The 17,808-nt window shown below is 41.9% G+C and overlaps 1 non-coding gene across 1 annotated transcript; it reads right to left on the bottom strand.

The window, feature by feature from the left end:
• Window positions 1-394: 394 nt before the first annotated feature.
• Mir6420 (microRNA 6420) lies at window positions 395-496 on the bottom strand. Its single transcript, NR_105848.1, has one exon. It is a non-coding gene; the product is annotated as a microRNA 6420 (primary transcript).
• Between the last annotated feature and the right edge of the window lie 17,312 nt (window positions 497-17,808).

Genomic DNA, 17,808 nt, shown 5'->3' with positions numbered 1-17,808 from the left:
CTCCCTCCCTCCCTCCCTCCCTCCCTCCCTCCCTCCCTCCCTCCTTCCTTCCTTCCTTCCTTTCTTTGTTGTTTGTTTTTTAGGTCTCTCTCTCTATGTAGCCCTGCTGTCCTGAAACTCACAATGTAGACTAGGCTGGCTTTGAACTCACAGAGAATTTCATACCTTTGCAGAGGCATTGATCTTTCCCCCACTTACAAACGTTTGGCCTTATGAGCATGCTTGTTGGCAGGTCAAGAAACTGTTGTTTGCAAGTAGGATATAGCACAGAAAGGACCCTCAGAAATTCCCGAGATTATTATAGTCCACAGAAATATTCTCTTGTTATTGATTGAGTTGTGTCCTCCCTGGTATGACTGTATTTATAGATGTGGTTTTAAAGGAAGTATTAATAAGAGATGAGAGGATATGACTGGAAGTTTGATTTTATAGGATTAGTGTTGTTATAGAAACAAAACTCCCCACTCCATCCCACCCCCAACTTTCCCTCCATCCCACCCCCAACTTTCCCTCAAATCCTCTCTCTCCATCCTATACAGGAGCACAAGCCAAGGAAAGGCCACAGTGGGTGGCAACCATCTTCCACCCAGGAAGACGGCCTTCACTAGAAGCCAAATCAACTACAATTTTGACCTCAGACTTCCTACCATCTAGAACTGTGAAAAACGTGAGACTGGGTATCTGTTGTTTGGGACACTCCATCTACAGCATTTTATGGCAAGCCATGCTGATGAATATACCCTGATTGGCATATGGCAGAGACTAATCCTTGAAACCAATTAGGAATTAAACTGTAGTTGTAGGAAGAGTCCATCTGTCTTAAATTTCAACATGTTCCCGGGTATGACTACCCCGCAGCACAGCGACTGCCCCTTCTTCACTGGCAGACCTCAGGCAGTCCATTCCTCCCTTCGGAGGTTTTCATCTCACTTATTGGTCTCCTGCCTCATACAACTTCCAGATTTAATAAATCTTTTCAGAAAGAAAGTGGGTGTGTATCTGAGGCAGGCTGATTCCCTGACGAGCCTTCATTTTCTGAGCACCGCAGAGACAGTGGGAGATTGCAGTACAATGTGGAAAACCCGACGTGCATCTGTAACTCCTTGAGTCCCCGAAGCTGCACGTGATCAGCATGCTTTTTTGCTGGGTTCTCTGCTCCCAGCAGAGTCCCTCTACCTGGGTCAAGCCCAACCATCTGTGCATTCCCAGAACTGACAGACACCCGGAGAGAAAAATTGCCGCCAATCATCAGATCACCTCAGCTCCCACTCTCTCTAGATTTTAGTTCACTTCATCTTCATAGCTTTCCCAGCCCTTGGATGCTTTTGAAAATGACTTATATTATGTTTTCCATTTTGTTCAAGTGAGAATGTTGACCTATGGCAGCCTCCTTGGAAGCACAAGGCTTTCTCTAAATAATTTCACATCCTTACAGCAATGGCCTTCCAAAAGAATGCACCAGAACTAATATAATAGATGCCGGCTGGGATGAATAAATAAATAAATGACTCAGACCAATCTTACCTACTTTACAGTCTTAACTGGACTGGGTTTGCAGCTCTGCCATGAAAGACAGGATGTTATTTCAGTGATGTGGGGGAACTGGAATGCCAAGATTCAAGAGAATGGTAAATGGTGTATTTTGAGGCAGGAGGCAGACTAGAGTTCTGGTTGCCTTCTATCTCCTTGGGTTTTTCTTTTCCATTTCTCCTTTATTACCACTTGGTAAGGCATTTGCCTACTAGGCTACTGTCTGTCTTCTCACCTCAACTGTGTGATTTCAGAGACTTGGTCTCTAATCTCTTTGATCCTCAGTCTCTAAAGTGCTTCCCCAGGATTCATGCCCAAGTCATTCCATCAAAGAATAAATATCCTTAAGACTCTTTACCTTCTTCTTCAGAGAAGACAAATCCCAATAAAAGCTCCAAATCAGAGTCAAAGAGGATGTGCTAGGAAGTCATCAGTAATAACTGACATTCAATATGACTGTCAGAAATCTGCAAATGACTTCAGTCACTTTGACCTAATAGATACCAAAGTATTCGGCTTCAAAAATAAAATAATATCACTGTGGTGGTTTGAATAGGAATGGCCACGTAGATTCGTGTGTTTGAATGCTTGACACATAGGGAGTGTCACTATTAGGAGGTGTGGCTTTGTTGGAGTAGGGGTGGCCTTGTTGAGGGAATTGCATCACTGAGAAGGTGGGCTTGTGAATCCAAATACAGAGGTCTCAACTCCTTCTCCAGCACTATGTCTGCCTGCACACTGTCATGTTTCCTGTCATGATGATAATGGACTGAACCTCTGAACCTGTAAGCAAGCCCCAATTAAATGATTTTCCTTATAAGAGTTGCCTTGGTCATGGTGTCTGTTCACAGCAATAGAAACCCTAAGACAATAATTTATGAAATTAAAATCCCTCAAATAGGAAGAAGACCTTTTTCATAAATAAGTTTCAAGAGAAATTTTAAACTATAGTAAGTCTCAGAAATATTTTTAGCTTCTAATAGTAACTACAATTATTGGTCACTTGTAACCTAACATAGCAACTTATTGACAGTTATGTTTGCACATTTTAATGCCATTAAGATAATACAAACTGGCTGGGTAGTGGTGGTACATGCCTTTAATCCCAGCACTTGGGAGGCAGAGGCAGGCAGATTTCTGAGTTCAAGGCCAGCCTGGTCTAGAGTGAGTTCCAGGACAGCCAGGGCTACACAAAAAGACCCTGTCTCAGAAAACAAAACAAACAAACAAAAATGATACAAACTGAACCCAGCCAGAAGTTATTAAGAAAACTAGAATTAACTTAGTGTTTTTTTATCACTTGATGTTTTCCCTCTAGAGGATATTCCTTGATAATATTTTTATGTAAATGTGGCCAAATTTGCTTGAAAATGGAAAAGCTACAATGGAATAGTTGTTTTCTGCTAAAAAATAAATTAATTTTAGGTAAAAGAGCAGTGTAAATACTATAACATATGTGCAGACACATTTTCTATGTTGTGTGGAAATTGTCCAGAAGCAGAATGATCGGCCATAAGAAATGATCAATGTCAAATAATATAAAAAGACCATCCTTTTGCAATTCTATTTTCTAATTCAACTATCAGTGTCAGGAAAAAGTCCCAAGAGAACCACAGAGAATGGCAAAGGCACAAGGTTGGAAAGAAATGGTTCTGTGACTTCTAAGACGACAAACACATCCGAGCTCACTGTCTTCATTTGTAGCATGGAGACTGTTGAGGAAGCTTAGCAGAGTCACCTTCCACCCAGGAAAGAACAAGCTTTATCTAGCAGAAGTGCAGGAATGGAAGAGTCCCTAGAAACCTGCTGGAGTATAGCTGAGGCAAAGCAAAACCAAGAGAAGAGGTGGGACACTGTAGACTTCTGTCTTTTTTTTCCAACATATTGTTTTATCAGTTGGGAATTTTGCATCATAAACCCTGATTTCCAGTCCTCCCAAGTCTTACCCCCCCCTCCCTGTAATCCCCAGTCCTCTAAAAGGAGAAGAGGAAGAAGAAGAAGATGAAGAGAAGGAAGAAGAAAGAAGTTCAACCCTGTGGTCTATGTACTTACTGGAGCATGGTCAAACTCCCAGTAGCCAGCCCCTTTCCCACCCTCACCCCCACGAGATAAAAATATCAGGAAACTAGCCATGGAGCAATAAAAATCCCCCATCCAAAGTGGACAGTTAGTTTCCTAGACAGTAGGATTCTGTAATGGAGTTACAAAGAAAGTAATTTCTTATAATTGAGTCATCTTTAAATTAAGAATCAGGGAGAGAGATCTGGGGAGGGGATTAAATCACAGACAAAAATTTACATGAAAGGGGGGGTATGATTCTACAGAAAAAACTCATCCCCGACTGAGTCCCAAGTGAGCACCTGGGACTGATCACCTGGAACTACCTGGGGCTGACTTGGCAGGAGACACAATGAGCAATGAATTAGGTAGTTACATATCTATGTTTTAGATGCAGTCTACTCCAAACATTTCTCAGTGGGAAATCCCAGAAATCAAGAGCCCTGGACTGGACAGTGGCTGGTGCTTGCTCCATTGACATCTGTTTGCAGGCATTTAGAACATGCCGATCTCTGTAGAGGACTCACCTAGTCCTCACAACTCGCCTGGAGGACTGGGCCATCTGTGGGAAAAGGAGGAAACTGGGTACCTAGAACCTGTGGTACAGGCATTCTACTGTACCACAGTAGATTTGATTGACAAAAATCATTATAAATATACTTATCACACTGTCGTGGTTTGGAGGAAAAATGTCTTTATAGGGTCATGTATTTGAACATTAGGTCCATGGTTGGTGCCACTGTTTGGGAAGGTCATGGTACCTCTAGTACTTGCAGCCTTGTTGGAGGAAGTACATCACCAGGGGAGGCATGGCGGTCTGATAGCCTGGCCTGGCTTCCTCTTCTCTCTTTCTGCTTTTTGTGATAAAATGTGATCAATTTACATCCTCACTATCAGGCTGGGCTCACTTTTTGTTGGAGTGTTCTATTACAGCAGCAGAAAAGAAAGTAAGGCACACATGATTGTTCAACTGGGGTTGGTGTGTGTGCCAGCTGCCTCATAAGTGTTGGCCATGACCTGTCTGTGTACTCCTTCTTCAGGTATCAAGGGCATTTTGGTGTTTGGTTTTAGACTTTACCTGACTCATCAGGGCTATGTGACCTACATGTATGTATTGGTTATAAAAACCATGCAAAGCAACATATCTATGCTACAAACCAGCTTCATGTTTAAACTGCTTGTTCAAAAGTCTCCCTTTAGTTTGGAAACTTGAGAATCTTTTAAATGAAAATATTAAAAGCATCACTAAGATTTTTTAGGGTAAGGAAAAAAAGAAGTCCTCTCATTATTGATACCCCTCACACACTTTTCTGCAAGTAGATTGCCGTGGACAGGCCTCTGTCGGCCCCCCTCAATCCACGGGAGAAATCAGGGTTCCAGCTACAGGTGGGCAGGGAATCGGTGAGAAGGGTGACAGACACATACACAAGGGACTGTAGTATCTGTCAAAGTGAGTATCAGTCTTATAAATTACAGAAAACAGAGAAGTTAAGTGATACCTTAAGACCATCCAAGGTACATTGAAGTTATCTGATGCAAAATTACCTTTACAACAAAACAGAAGAATGCATACTAAAAGCTAACAGGAACCAACTGGGATCAAATCAATGTTAACTGGGACCAAAAGCAGCCCCACCTAAGGTCAGTTTAATCTTAGAAGCCAGGGGCAAGGGCTTCATGCCCTTGCCATAGTACCAATTCTAGTCTATTGTATAGTCCACCTTCCCCCTAGGCCATTGTAAATTCCTGTGTATGAGAGTGGCTATCTATAGTTCTAAATTCTAACTCTAGTTCCTTAGACAACAACCTTCCTTCTTCCTATGTCATGGTAAATTCTTGCATATGGGAGTTACTTGTCTGCTCTTTTAAGTATCTGTAGGGAATCTCCATTTGTCAGAAGAACTCACCAACTTGCTTCTAATATACAATGTAGTCTGCCATACCTGACTGTAATGAAGATTGTAAGTATACTTTGCTAAGCTTGACCTAAGATTTCTAACTCTTATCCAGTAAAATACTGTACGAAAGCATGCAAGACCCACCACATTATCAAAGGGACAAATCTGGGGCATTCTTGCTATGGGAATGCCATGGTTCCAGGAGACTAAGTTTCTGTGAACTTTTCACCTCCGGACTGCGTCCAGGTTTTTGGGCCTGCCACACAGATCACTACTGGAGTGGGTGTGGCAGTAGATATCACTAGGAAAATGTGTACTGCTTAGCTGTGTATATCAGTCTGCAGCTTGTCAAAAAATCCTTTGTTGTTATTGTTGAATGAAGAAATGAGTTTAAAAAAAGAAGCAATCTTTTAAAGTATTTACCAGACATCATGTCTTAAATTTTAAGAATTCTCTGCTTAGAGTCCTGCCCAATTTTTAACTGGGTTGTTTATCTTTTTGACATAAGGTTTTCTCAGCTTGCCCTGCTAGGTTGTCCACACAACAGGGTAGACCTTGTCTCCAGGACTAGCTGAACAAGGCAAACAGAACTCACTGGGAAGGAATCTCAAGGAAGTTAGTGAGGGTGGTAGCCAGGAGAATGTCTATGTTCAAAAATAGATTTGGAATACTCAAAGATTTAATAAAAATGCCCTTGAAAGAAAAGAGAAGCCAGCTGTGAAACTAAGTCAATCTTGAAAGTTTAAGATATAGACATCTGTAGTTCTTCCCTTCCTTTCCAGTTCCAAATAGCCAACAAACCTATCAGACCAGAGCTTCTGGGGTGCTGAAGTCTAGGTACTTATCAAGAGAAAGTATCAGACCAGAGCTCCTGGGGTGCTGAAGTCTAGGTACTTATCAAGAGAAAGTAGTCAGAGGAAAGAAATCACACCGAGGAAAGCATGTGATGAAATTCGTCAACCATATTTATTATGTGATTTTTAAAGGCTATGATCTTTAAAATTAAAAATAAAAAGATTGCATTTTATTACAGCAGCTGAAAATGCTGTTAACTTTACAAGTATTTAACCATTTCTGGTCTCCGGATTTCAGAATAGCTTTTACTTTCACTGCAAAGTAAAACTTTAAATCATTCCGGCCCAGGTTTCCCAAAAACAAGAAACAAACAACAAAAACTTACTTCAGCTATTCACAAAAGCGTCAAGAAAAGAGGTACGGCTGAACCTTGTAGATTACACAGCTGAGGATTCATGAGGCTAAGTGACCACTGTCCCCCAGTCTGTAAGTTGTCAGATGGAAGTACAAAAACCATGAGGAAAATTGGTTGTTGCTTTTCTTTTCTTTTTTTTTTATTAGATATTTTCTTTATTTACATCTCAAATGTTATTCCCTTTCCTGGTTTCCTCTGCAAAAAGCCCCTATCCCCTTCCCCCTCCCCCTGCTCACCAACCCACCCTCTCCCACTTTCTGGCCCTGACATTCCCCTACACTGGGCATCGAGACTTCACAGGACCAAGGGCCTCTCCTCTCATTGATGACCAACTCAACCATCCTCTGCTACATATGCAGCTGGAGCCATGAGTCCCACCATGTGTTCTTTGGTTGGTGGTTTAGTCCCTGGGAGCTCTGGGGGTACTGGTTAGTTCATATTGTTGTTTCTTCTAGGGAGCTGCAAACCCCTTCAGCTCCTTGGGTCCTTTCTCTAGCTCCTTCATTAGGAACCCTGTGCTCAGTCCAATGGTAGGCTGTGAGCATCTGCCTCTGTATTTGTCAGGCACTGGTGGAACATCTCAAGAGACAGCTAGAACAGGATTCTATCAGCGAGCTCTTGTTGGCATCCACAAAAGTGTCTGGGTTTGGTGATTATATATATGGGATAGATCCCCCAGATGGTGTAGTCCCTGGATGGTCATGCCTTCAGTCTCTGCTCCACACTTTGTCTCTGTAACTCCTTCCATGGGTATTTTGTTCCCCATTCTAAAAAGGATCGAAGTATCCATACTTTGGTTTTCCTTCTTCTTGATCTTCATGTGGTCTGTGAATTGTATCTTGGGTATTCTGAGCTTCTCAGCTAATATCCACTTATCAGTGAGTACATACCATATGTGTCCTTTTGTGATTGGGTTACCTCACTTAGGATATTTTCTAGTTCCATCCATTTGTCTAAGAATTTCATAAATTCATTGTTTTTGATAGCTGAGTAGTACTCCATTGTGTAAATGTACCACATTTTCTGTATCTATTTTTCTGTTGAAAGACATGTGGGTTCTTTCTAGCTCCTAGCTATTATAAATAAGGCTGCTATGAACTTAGTGGAGCATGTGTCCTTATTACATGTTGGAGCATCTTCTGGGCATATGCTAGGAGTGGTATTAGTGGGTCCTCAGGTAGTACTATGTCCAATTTTCTGAGGAACTGCCAGACTGATTTCCAGAGTGGTTATATAAGCTTGCAATCCCACCAGTAATGGAAGAGTGTTCCTCTTCCTCCACAGCCTCGCCAGCATCTGCTGTCACCTGAGTTTTTTAACTTAGCCATTCTGACTGGTGTGAGGTAGAATCTCAGTGTTGTTTTGATTTGCATTTCCCTGATGACTAAGGATGTTGAACATTTTTTAGGTGCTTCTCAGCCATTAGATATTCCTTAGTTGAGAATTTTCTGTTGAGCTCTGTACCCCATTTTTAATAGGGTTATCTGGTTCTCTGGAGTCTAACTCCTTGAGTTCTTTGTATATATTGGATATTACCCTCTATCAGATACAGGATTGGTAAAGATTTTTTCCTAATCTTTTGGTTGCTGTTTTGTCCTATTGACAGTGCAATCTCCATGAAAATTCCAACTCAATTCTTCACAGAGTTAGAAAGAACAATTTTTAGATTCATCTAGAATAACACAAACCTAGGATAACAAAAACTATTCTCAACAATAAAAGAACTTCTGGTGGAATCACCATCCCTGATCTCAAGCTGTACTACAGAGCAATTGTGATAAAAAGTGCATGGTACTGGTACAATGACAGACAGGCAGATCAATTGAATAGAATTGAAGACCCAGAAATGAACCCACACACTTGTGGTCACTTGATCTTTGACCAAGGAGCTAAAACCATCCAGTGGAAAAAAAGACAGCATTTTCAACAAATGGTGCTGGCACAACTGGTGGTTATCATGTAGAAGAACGCAAATCGATCTGTTCTTATCTCCTTGTACAAAGCTCACGTCAAAGTGGATCAAGGACCTTCACATAAAACCAGAGACTCTGAAACTTATAGAGGAGAAAGTGGGGAAGAGTCTCGAGCACATGGGCACAGGGGAAAATTTTCTGAACAGAACACCAATGGCATATGCTCTAAGATCAAGAATTGACAAATGGAACCTCATAAAATTGCTAAGCTTCTGTAAGGTTCTTGTTTTTCCCGAAATTGACCTATTCATATCAAGTGACAAAAACAGACATAATATAATCTTAAGGAGGAAGAGGGGAGGACGTCAAACAAAGAACCTAGATATAGCTGCACATATAATGCACTGACTTAGCGCGTGACCAGTGCAGAGGTGAGTCTCACAGGCACGAGCAGGCCCAGGATTTTATTGAAAGATAAGGAAATGAAACAGGATTTTGGGGGAGTTGGTGGGTAGGGGATTGGGGGGGTGGGTATGGGGGACCTTTGGGATAGCATTGAAAATGTAAACGAGGAAAATTCCTAAAAAAAAAAGAAAAGAAACAGGATTTGGTGTGTTCTCCATACCAGGTCACAACCTTGAGTTCTGTTTTACCCCAACCCTCAAATGGACTCTAGCTTTTTGTTAAAGATTTTAGTTTCAAATCACAGAAAACAACTGTACGTATTCTCAAGGTCTTTTGTGACAGTGCAATATGTGTGTGTGTGTGTGTGTGTGTATATATATATATGTATGTATGTATGTATGTATGTATGTATTAATCAGATCAGGGTAATTGGCATAGGTATGGCTGCATATATTTATCCTTTATGTCAGGAACATTCTAACCTTTTCTGCTAGCCATTTCGAAATATTCAGTTAATCGATTGCTGTCAGCTACCTTCTATACTGTAATTCTTGTGCTGCCTAGACTAACATCCCTCCTTATCAAATCAAGCCAAGAATTTGACAGGGGCACAGGAGGAAGACTTTACTCCCAATGGCACCCAGCATATGGAAGTATTTTTGTCTTGGTTTGTTCTAGGTCATACTGTGCACTACTCATGGGTTAGAACCTATAGGAGAAGCAATGAGCTCCTACCTGCATGTGCTCTTATTTATTTACAATTACAGTATCTAGATGTATTCATCTTCCAGTCGATGCCTGGGCTCTCTGCCATCCCTGTTGAAATTCCACCCGTGGGTAAATCACTTCTTAGAACCAGTCAGCTTGTATTGTTACTGCACTGATACAGACCCAGCCTTATCTCTTCCTCCAGCTTATCGCACCTGGTTGGCCATGTATGAAAATTTGGCTCTGCAGGGAATGCCACGATAATTTGAGCTGCTGCCGGAAAGGAAAATCTGTAAGGGAGATAAGATCACCGGGAAGATGTGCGTTGATTTGCTTTGAGTCTGATCCCTCCATGCATGGGCTTAATTGGATTCTAAAGTTGGCTCTTGCTAAAAAGCACAGCTAAGGAAAACTTTGGGACGGAGCACATGTCCTCGTTTCTGTTGCTAATAGATAAAGGGAATCAAACGGCTCTATTATATGCAGTTAAATTATTTATGGACATATTTCATTTATTACGACACGGATGTCAAGGGCCACTAAAGAGTCACATCAGCAATGCTTCTAGGAAGTTCTGAAGGAAGGACATTGGTACAGTGAAGGCTGCAGTGTGGATTCACTAGTCTTAAAACTAGGTTCTGCGTGTCGCTTCTGTGATCTCTAGTTTAAGATACAAGCAAAGCTACTTAACCAACATACAAGCCTCCATTTCTTCACTGTAACATGAAGATAGCAGGTATCCTGCAATTCACAGGGACAGTGTGGAGTTTAAAGGAAACACAGCCTTTTTGTTCCCATACCTTTGGAGGTCTTTAGATTATTTAACTATTTCTGAAGAAAGCCTTCAATTCACTGCACATGGTTGTTTATAATTTTATAAAGGTTACTTCCATCCCCACTCAGATTCTTTGCAAGTTTTTGTTTTTTTTTATAAAGGCAGAGCATGGAGGTTCTGCATTCTGGGAACCCATGAATGGATTTAGTAAGCCTGAAATTACTGTTCACTGTGTGCTGAGAACAACTGAGCATGTATGATTGTGTGGTTTCCAGAACTCTATGCTCTGCTATTAATAGCACAGTCCTTAGCATTTCTTTCTATAGTTGTTCCAAGTGAAGAAAATTGCTCTTAGCTCTTTGATTACTGTTTTTAAGGCATGGCAAAAGGAAATTCTAGTATCTATTTTAATGTGTGACGTTTGCTATATGAGTCTATATAAGAAGTAAGGTGAGGCCAAAGGGTTTTGAGACAAGTTCTTAAGATGTGATACCCTTAATAGTCTACATACATTTATTCTTAGTTGCATGTGCTCTGTTACACATGGACGTATAGAACATACAGAACGTACAGTTGAAATATTCTCATGTTCATCCCACTTCAAGAACAAGGGAGAAACACACTTCTAACAAGGACTGCTACAGCATGCATCTGAGATGAGGGATACAGGAAGCTGTAAACAGACCATCAAAAATGACCACCCCTCGAGTTCCTCGGTCCAACTTTATGGGAAAGGAACATGCATCCACTTTACAGTAATGATGTAGGACCTGGAGGGTGTAGAAAAACAGAAAGGACCATGCTGGGATTCTACTTTGGGATACACTCTTGTTTCACCTTCCCAACCCAGAGTACAAGAAAAGAATCCGAATCTACTATGACAGTCCCTAACTAGGCAGCAAAGCCAGGGCTCTGCCGTTGGGAATAAGAGGATGAAAATCTTCTCCCTTCCCACTCTTGGGCCTCACTGGCTGGCTGCTAGACTTTCTCCATTCAGTGGTGAGAGGATCATCTGTGGTCTCTTCTTGAGCAAGGATATATCAGAAACTGGGAGTGGTGCTACACATCTTTAATCCCAGCACTTGGGAGGCTGAGACATAGAGAATCTCTGTGAGTTCAAGGCCAGACTGGTTTATGCAGAGAGAGTTCCAGGACATCCAGCTGTACAACAAAAAGACCCTGTCTCAAACACACACACACACACACACACACATCCCATTATGGGAAATCCACCTTTATGACCTCAAATGGTTTAAATTATCTCACAAAAACCAAATACTGTGTAGCACCATCTCACATTTGAGTGTAAGGGAATCAATAAAAAAAGTAAGGTAGGGGCAACACAGGCATTCAGTACGAAACAGAAATGTCCTGGCAGGGACTTCTAAGACATTTTATTAAAATAAATTGATTAGATACTGAACAATTTCCAAGTGCCTTTATTCATTGTCTGCTCCCCAGGCTCCTTTGTCACTCCCCAGACACTCTAAGTTCGGTGTAGCCTCAGCCATGTTGTGCTTCCTGTATATTCTTTATGGAATGTCTTCCTGGGTTTCACATACCTAGAAACTGCACGTCATTCGGGTCTCAGGAAAAGGTACACCTCTTCGGAGTAAACTTCTAGTCTCTGAGACTTTTCTCTGTTTGTTTCTCCCAGAGATTAAACTCAGAGCCTGCTGAGCAAGCGCCCTACTCCTGAGTTAGTTATACATATTTGTAGCCCCTAGAAGCTCTATCCAACTGACAGAATTAGTGTATTTTTCTGAAAACTTTAGCATGTATATGAAGCAGAGTCCATGCTCCCCAGAAAGCCCCAACCTTGTTACTTCTACTGAGTTGACTTTGTTTGTTTTTTTCTGCATGGGACTTAGTACTATTTGAAAGGATGTTATTTTATTTTTTATTTTCCTTTATAATTATTTATTTATTTTTAATATTTTTAATGAGTCCAATTAGCGCTGCCCACATGCAAACGTGCATGGGGGGGGGGGGTCATCCACTAGAGCACTGAGAGTCCGACAGTGGTTACAGTCCTAAGGAAAAGTGGTTCTCCATCTCCTAGCAGCCCTGAGCTATCAGGAGCTCCTCAGATGAGGGTGGGCCTTGGGAGCCCCTGTGCACTCCTTGCTGGATTTTTTAACTAGTATGAGCTTACGCAGGTCTTGAGTGTTTAAGCACAACTGTTGTCTGCAACAGTCATGTAATGTCAAGAAAGCACCATTCCAAACTATTTCCTCCCCATGTTCTCGTTCCTGCATCCCCTCTTCCGAGATGTTCCCAAAGCCTTGGGGGATGGGATTGGTATCTCACCTGTGATTCAGCCCTTTGAACAGTAATGTGTCTCTACACTATTCACTACCCACCACAATAAGAAGCTTCTCTGGCCAGAGCTGGAAGCAGCACAAACCTATGGATTATAAATATGAATATTTAGAAAGCAGTTTAACAACATGACCATTTAGGAAAGTAACACCCATGGGCTCTCCCCTAAGGCCTATGACTTCCCATTGACCATGCTACAGTGCAATGCATGAATTCCCTTCTGTGAACCAGATCAAATCTAATCAGGAAAGTCGTTGGTTACTATCCTGAACTGTCTTGTCACTACTGCACCAGTGGACACCTCTTGCTTGGCAGGTTGGTATTGTATCTTCCAGGGTTCAGTACCAGATAGGACCATTGGTGTCTTTCCTTCCCCAAATAGCCTGCATAGTACTATCAAAGATGGCTGACTGGGAGGGTGTCCTGGACAGTTCAAGTTTGAATTCTCTGTGTCCTGCAACCAAAGGGTGTGTTGTCTTCAGCTATAAGGAAGATGTCATCTTAAATTTTGTTTTGTGGTTTTATTACTAACCCTTCCCTCTAGCACACATTTCACTTTGCAAACACTTAATTTCTATGAGGACATGAAGTATATCATGTTTATCCATGTGCTCCTGACATTTTGAGTGAATGACTCATGCAGAGCAGGTTCCCAATAAATGCTGAGATGTGTGTGTGTGTGTGTGTGTGTGTGTGAGAGAGAGAGAGAGAGAGAGAGAGAGAGAGAGAGAGAGAGAGAGATTGCTATTCATATATTTCTTCAATCCAAAATTCTAAAGCCATCATTGTTTTCTACCCTTTCCTGAAGACTGATATAGACAGTATACAGAATACCACGCCTGCTACATAGTCACAAACTGTCCCCTTATCTGTTTTTCTCCATTTCTTCTGTCATTATCCTAGTCCAGATCGCTCTTTCTTTCTCATTTTCTATAATAGCTGCCATCAGTCATTCAACTCTCACCTTCTTGGGGAGTTTCCAAATCATAACCATGTTTTACAAGTATATGTTACAACAAACATGAGAATTCATTGTGACAGCATAATGGGATCCAGTCCTTGCTGTCAAGTCCAGCCTCATCTTACCGAGTTCTTCAAGTCTCAGCTGTGCTCTGAACACAAGACCCTCCATTTTGATTGCTTGTCTTTTCTGGTTGTTGCTCAGTTCTCCTGGGACAGAGAGAAACTGCCGTTCACTGTTACAGCCTTAGGATCTTCAGCACCCCCCAAACATTTCCCTTCCTTTAGTGTTCCATAATATCTGCTGGCTACATTGATGAGCAAGTGGTTTTACTCTGTTCTCCTTAGATTAGAGATACCTCAACATCCATTGGCCATAACAGGGGGTGAGGTTGTCCACCAATTCAGAGTGAAAATCTACAGCAATATGTTTGGCTGTTTGATGTTTTTTTTGGGGGGGGGGTTAAATTCCCTCTCCTGTCTACTCACTGGGAATTTTCTTGAGGAATAAAAGCTGATAGGATCAAAACTTGATAACAAAGCTGTTCTCCTTTGCATAAATACGATACATAAATCAAAAAAAAAAAGGTCAAAGATGAAGATGCTTCGGAATCTATGTGGCTTTTTACAACAGTGGGATTCATGGCCTTTAAAAATATGTAGAACATGATGAAACAAATGTTTTCAGTAGATGTTCAGGTGCTCTTTTCTAAAAATAACATCCTTAACCACAAATCAATGTTTAAAGCCAGATGGCTAATGAGGACCAGCCAGGAAACTCCTATAATTCACGGTAATGAGTACGGCAATGAGCTCCCATTATAAACCAAACTGCTTCACGACACACTGCAGCGATTTCAAATAATAGTGATTTGATTATTTCATATTTTTCAAAGCTCTGGAGTTAATTTACCAGGAAAACATTAGAAAACTTGACTGACTAATGAGTTATCATCCCCCCAAATCACTAGAAGATGGCTTAAATTTTATTAGCAGGTCCTGTTTAAATGTCAGATGTCATTAGGAATTAAAAATATATATATCCTCAAACAAAGCTGGTGGTAATGGTGCAGGCCTTTAATCCCAGCACTTGAAAGGCAGAGGTGGGTGGATCTCTGTGACTTCAAGGCTAGCCCGGTCTGCAGAGTGAGTTCCAAGGCAGTTAGGGCTACACAAAGAAACTCCATCTCAATAATAAAAAAATAAATAAATAAAAATAAAACCCAAATAAAGACTAAGATCTTTGGAAACATGAAAGAGGCCCTGTCCCTGTGGTGGAAGAGAAGCATTTTTCCCTCAACTCTTCGGTATCTCTGCTTTTCAAATAGCGCTGTAGGGAAGGTTATTTTCTGCTGAACAGGAGGCTCTGGGGCCTTTTCCACTGTACAAAATGCCAGGGATTGAATTTTATTTTTAGTATCAAAAGTAAATATTTATTTTTGCCTGTAAAATCTTCCTGTCTCTGATATCCTGTCAGGAAAAGTGTTTCCAGCTGTCCAACATTACATGGGCAGGAGGATAGCACATTTTGGGCCAGCAAGTGTGGCTTCATGGAGTAGCCCTGGTGTTAAGTGCCTTTCACTCACTCCACCATATGACAGGGGCATAAGGTCTCTGACCTGAGGACAGGTCACATGACCCTTCAATTTCTATCTTATACACTCACACTTATATACAATGACTATAAGCCATTGCACTTCATATGCATGGTTTTTTTGGTGCTCTATATTTCAAATTTGTTTTTATTAAACTGTAGCATTGGGGAATTCTTTCGCACTCTCTCTCTCTCTCTCTCTCTCTCTCTCTCTCTCTCTCTCTCTCTCAGAAAGAGCCTGATGTAGCCCAGACTGGCCTTTAAACTTATTTTGCAACTGAGACTAGCTATGAACTTCTGATTATGCTACCTCTGCCTTCCGAGTTTTTCTCCTAAAATGTACTAAAATTGTAAACATAGAGAATTTCTAAATAGAACACAGTAGTAGTTACTAAAACATTGGAGGTTCATTTTCTAAAGTGTGTAAATGAAAAACAGGGTACCTTGTCAAAGAGAAAGGGGGCAAAATGGAAAGTGTGGGCACTGTGCTGAAGAACAATCAATGAGTGAACTCAGCCCCTGTTTCCAGTCTCTTCTCTCTGCTCTGCTAGCTAGGCTCTCACTATTTGAGAAAGATGGTCTTTGGAAAAGAGGAATAACTCCAGAGGGGATTTCTAGAAATGCCAACACCAGAACTTTCTCAAATAGATATCCCTACATGGAATTTACAATCCACACACCTGCTCTCTACCAGAGTGGCCAGCAAGCAACAAAATGCTATAAAGTGTGAGCAGAGAAAGAGGTCAGGTGTGAGCAGGCAATGGTCTGTGCATGCACAGCCATGCCATGTAAAACACAAAGGACAGGTCAGAGTTCTTAGACACTTGAAGCAGGCATAAAATTCAAAGATAAGACCCCTTCCCCCCTCCAAAAAAATAGATTCAAAGCTAAGACCCCTGCCCTCCCAAAAAATAGACTCAAAGCAACTTGAAGGAAACAAGGACTACATGGGGAAAGAAAACCTAAACACAAGAGCAACACAGCATCAATTCAGAAAATACCACACACTCAAAACAGGAGCAGGATCCCACTCAGGCATAGAGAAAAGCGTTTTCAAATGAAAACTTCTGTAGACAGAAAGGAAAGCTCACTGTCAGCATGGAGAGTTTTGACTCAAGGTGTAGCGAGAATATTGGAAATGTGGAGATTTAAATATAACTTAACATGGTTATAAAAATTAAGAAAGAAAGAGAGAGAGAGAGAAGGGAGGGAGGGAGGGAGGGAGGAAGGAAGGAAGGAAGGAAGGAAGGAAGGGAGGGAGGAAGGGAGGGACAAAGAAAGGAAAGAAGGAGAGGGAAGGAGGAAGAAGAGGGATTGGGGAAAGGAAGGAGGCAGGGAGAGAGGGAGAAGGAGGAGGAGGAGGAGGAAGAAGAAGAGGAAGAAAAAGAAGAGGGAAATTTTGAAGTACTGTACAGGAGAAAACACTGAGCAAACATCACTGCATGTCTCCACTGTCCAAGTTAACAGTCAGAACAATGTGTTACTATGGGAGATCCTTTAACCAAAATTACAGTACAGCTCCACTGATGGACTCACAAATCTGGAGTGGGGAAGAGGAAGTGAAGGGAGAGAAGCAAGGCACATGTAGTCTCACCTTCCAATTCAGAAGCCGTGGGAAGCATTGCAGAAGAGGGAGAGGAACGGGACTCCGCCGAACTTAGGAAATTAGTCTGAACAGGTGAAAGGGTGCGCCACAGAACCGGACAGCTTCTGGGACAGGCCGGAGGCACAGAGCCGCTGAGGCAGCACCCTTTGCGGGCCGCAGACAGCCGGCCACCGTCTGGACCAGAGAACAGGTGTCTGCCTGGCTTGGAAGGCCTCAGCTTCAGGAGCAGCAGGCACCACCTTGGTTCCGGGACTCCGCTGAACTTAGGAACTTAGTCTGCACAGGTGAGAGTCTGCACCACAGAAGCTGACAGCTTCTGGGACCTGCCAAAGCAACACAGCTTCTGGGAAAGGTCCTGTTTTGGGCCTTCTTCGGCCAGGAGGAGGTCCAAACACAAGATATCTGCGCACCTTCCCTGTAAGAGAGCTTGCCAGCAGAGAGTGCTCTGAGCACTGAAACTCAAAGGAGAGAATCTGTCTCCCAGGTCTGCTGATAGACGGTAAGAGAATCACCAGAAGAACAATCTCTAAACAGAGTCAACTATAACAACTAACTCCAGAGATTACCAGATGGCGAAAGGTAAACATAGGAATCTTACTAACAGGAACCAAGACAACTCACCATCATCAGAACCCAGCACTCCCACTTCGCCCAGTCCAGGTCACCCCAACACACCCGAAAACCTAGACCCAGATTTAAAAGCATATCTCATGATGATGGTAGAGGACATCAAGAAGGACTTTAATAACTCACTTAAAGAAATATAGGAGAACACTGCTAAAGAGTTACAAGTCCTTAAAGAAAAACAGGAAAACACAATCAAACAGGT

This window comes from Mus musculus, chromosome 17 (genome assembly GCF_000001635.26).
Source record: "Mus musculus strain C57BL/6J chromosome 17, GRCm38.p6 C57BL/6J".
Lineage (NCBI taxonomy): Eukaryota > Metazoa > Chordata > Mammalia > Rodentia > Muridae > Mus > Mus musculus.
This window is presented reverse-complemented; position numbering and strand designations above follow the sequence as displayed.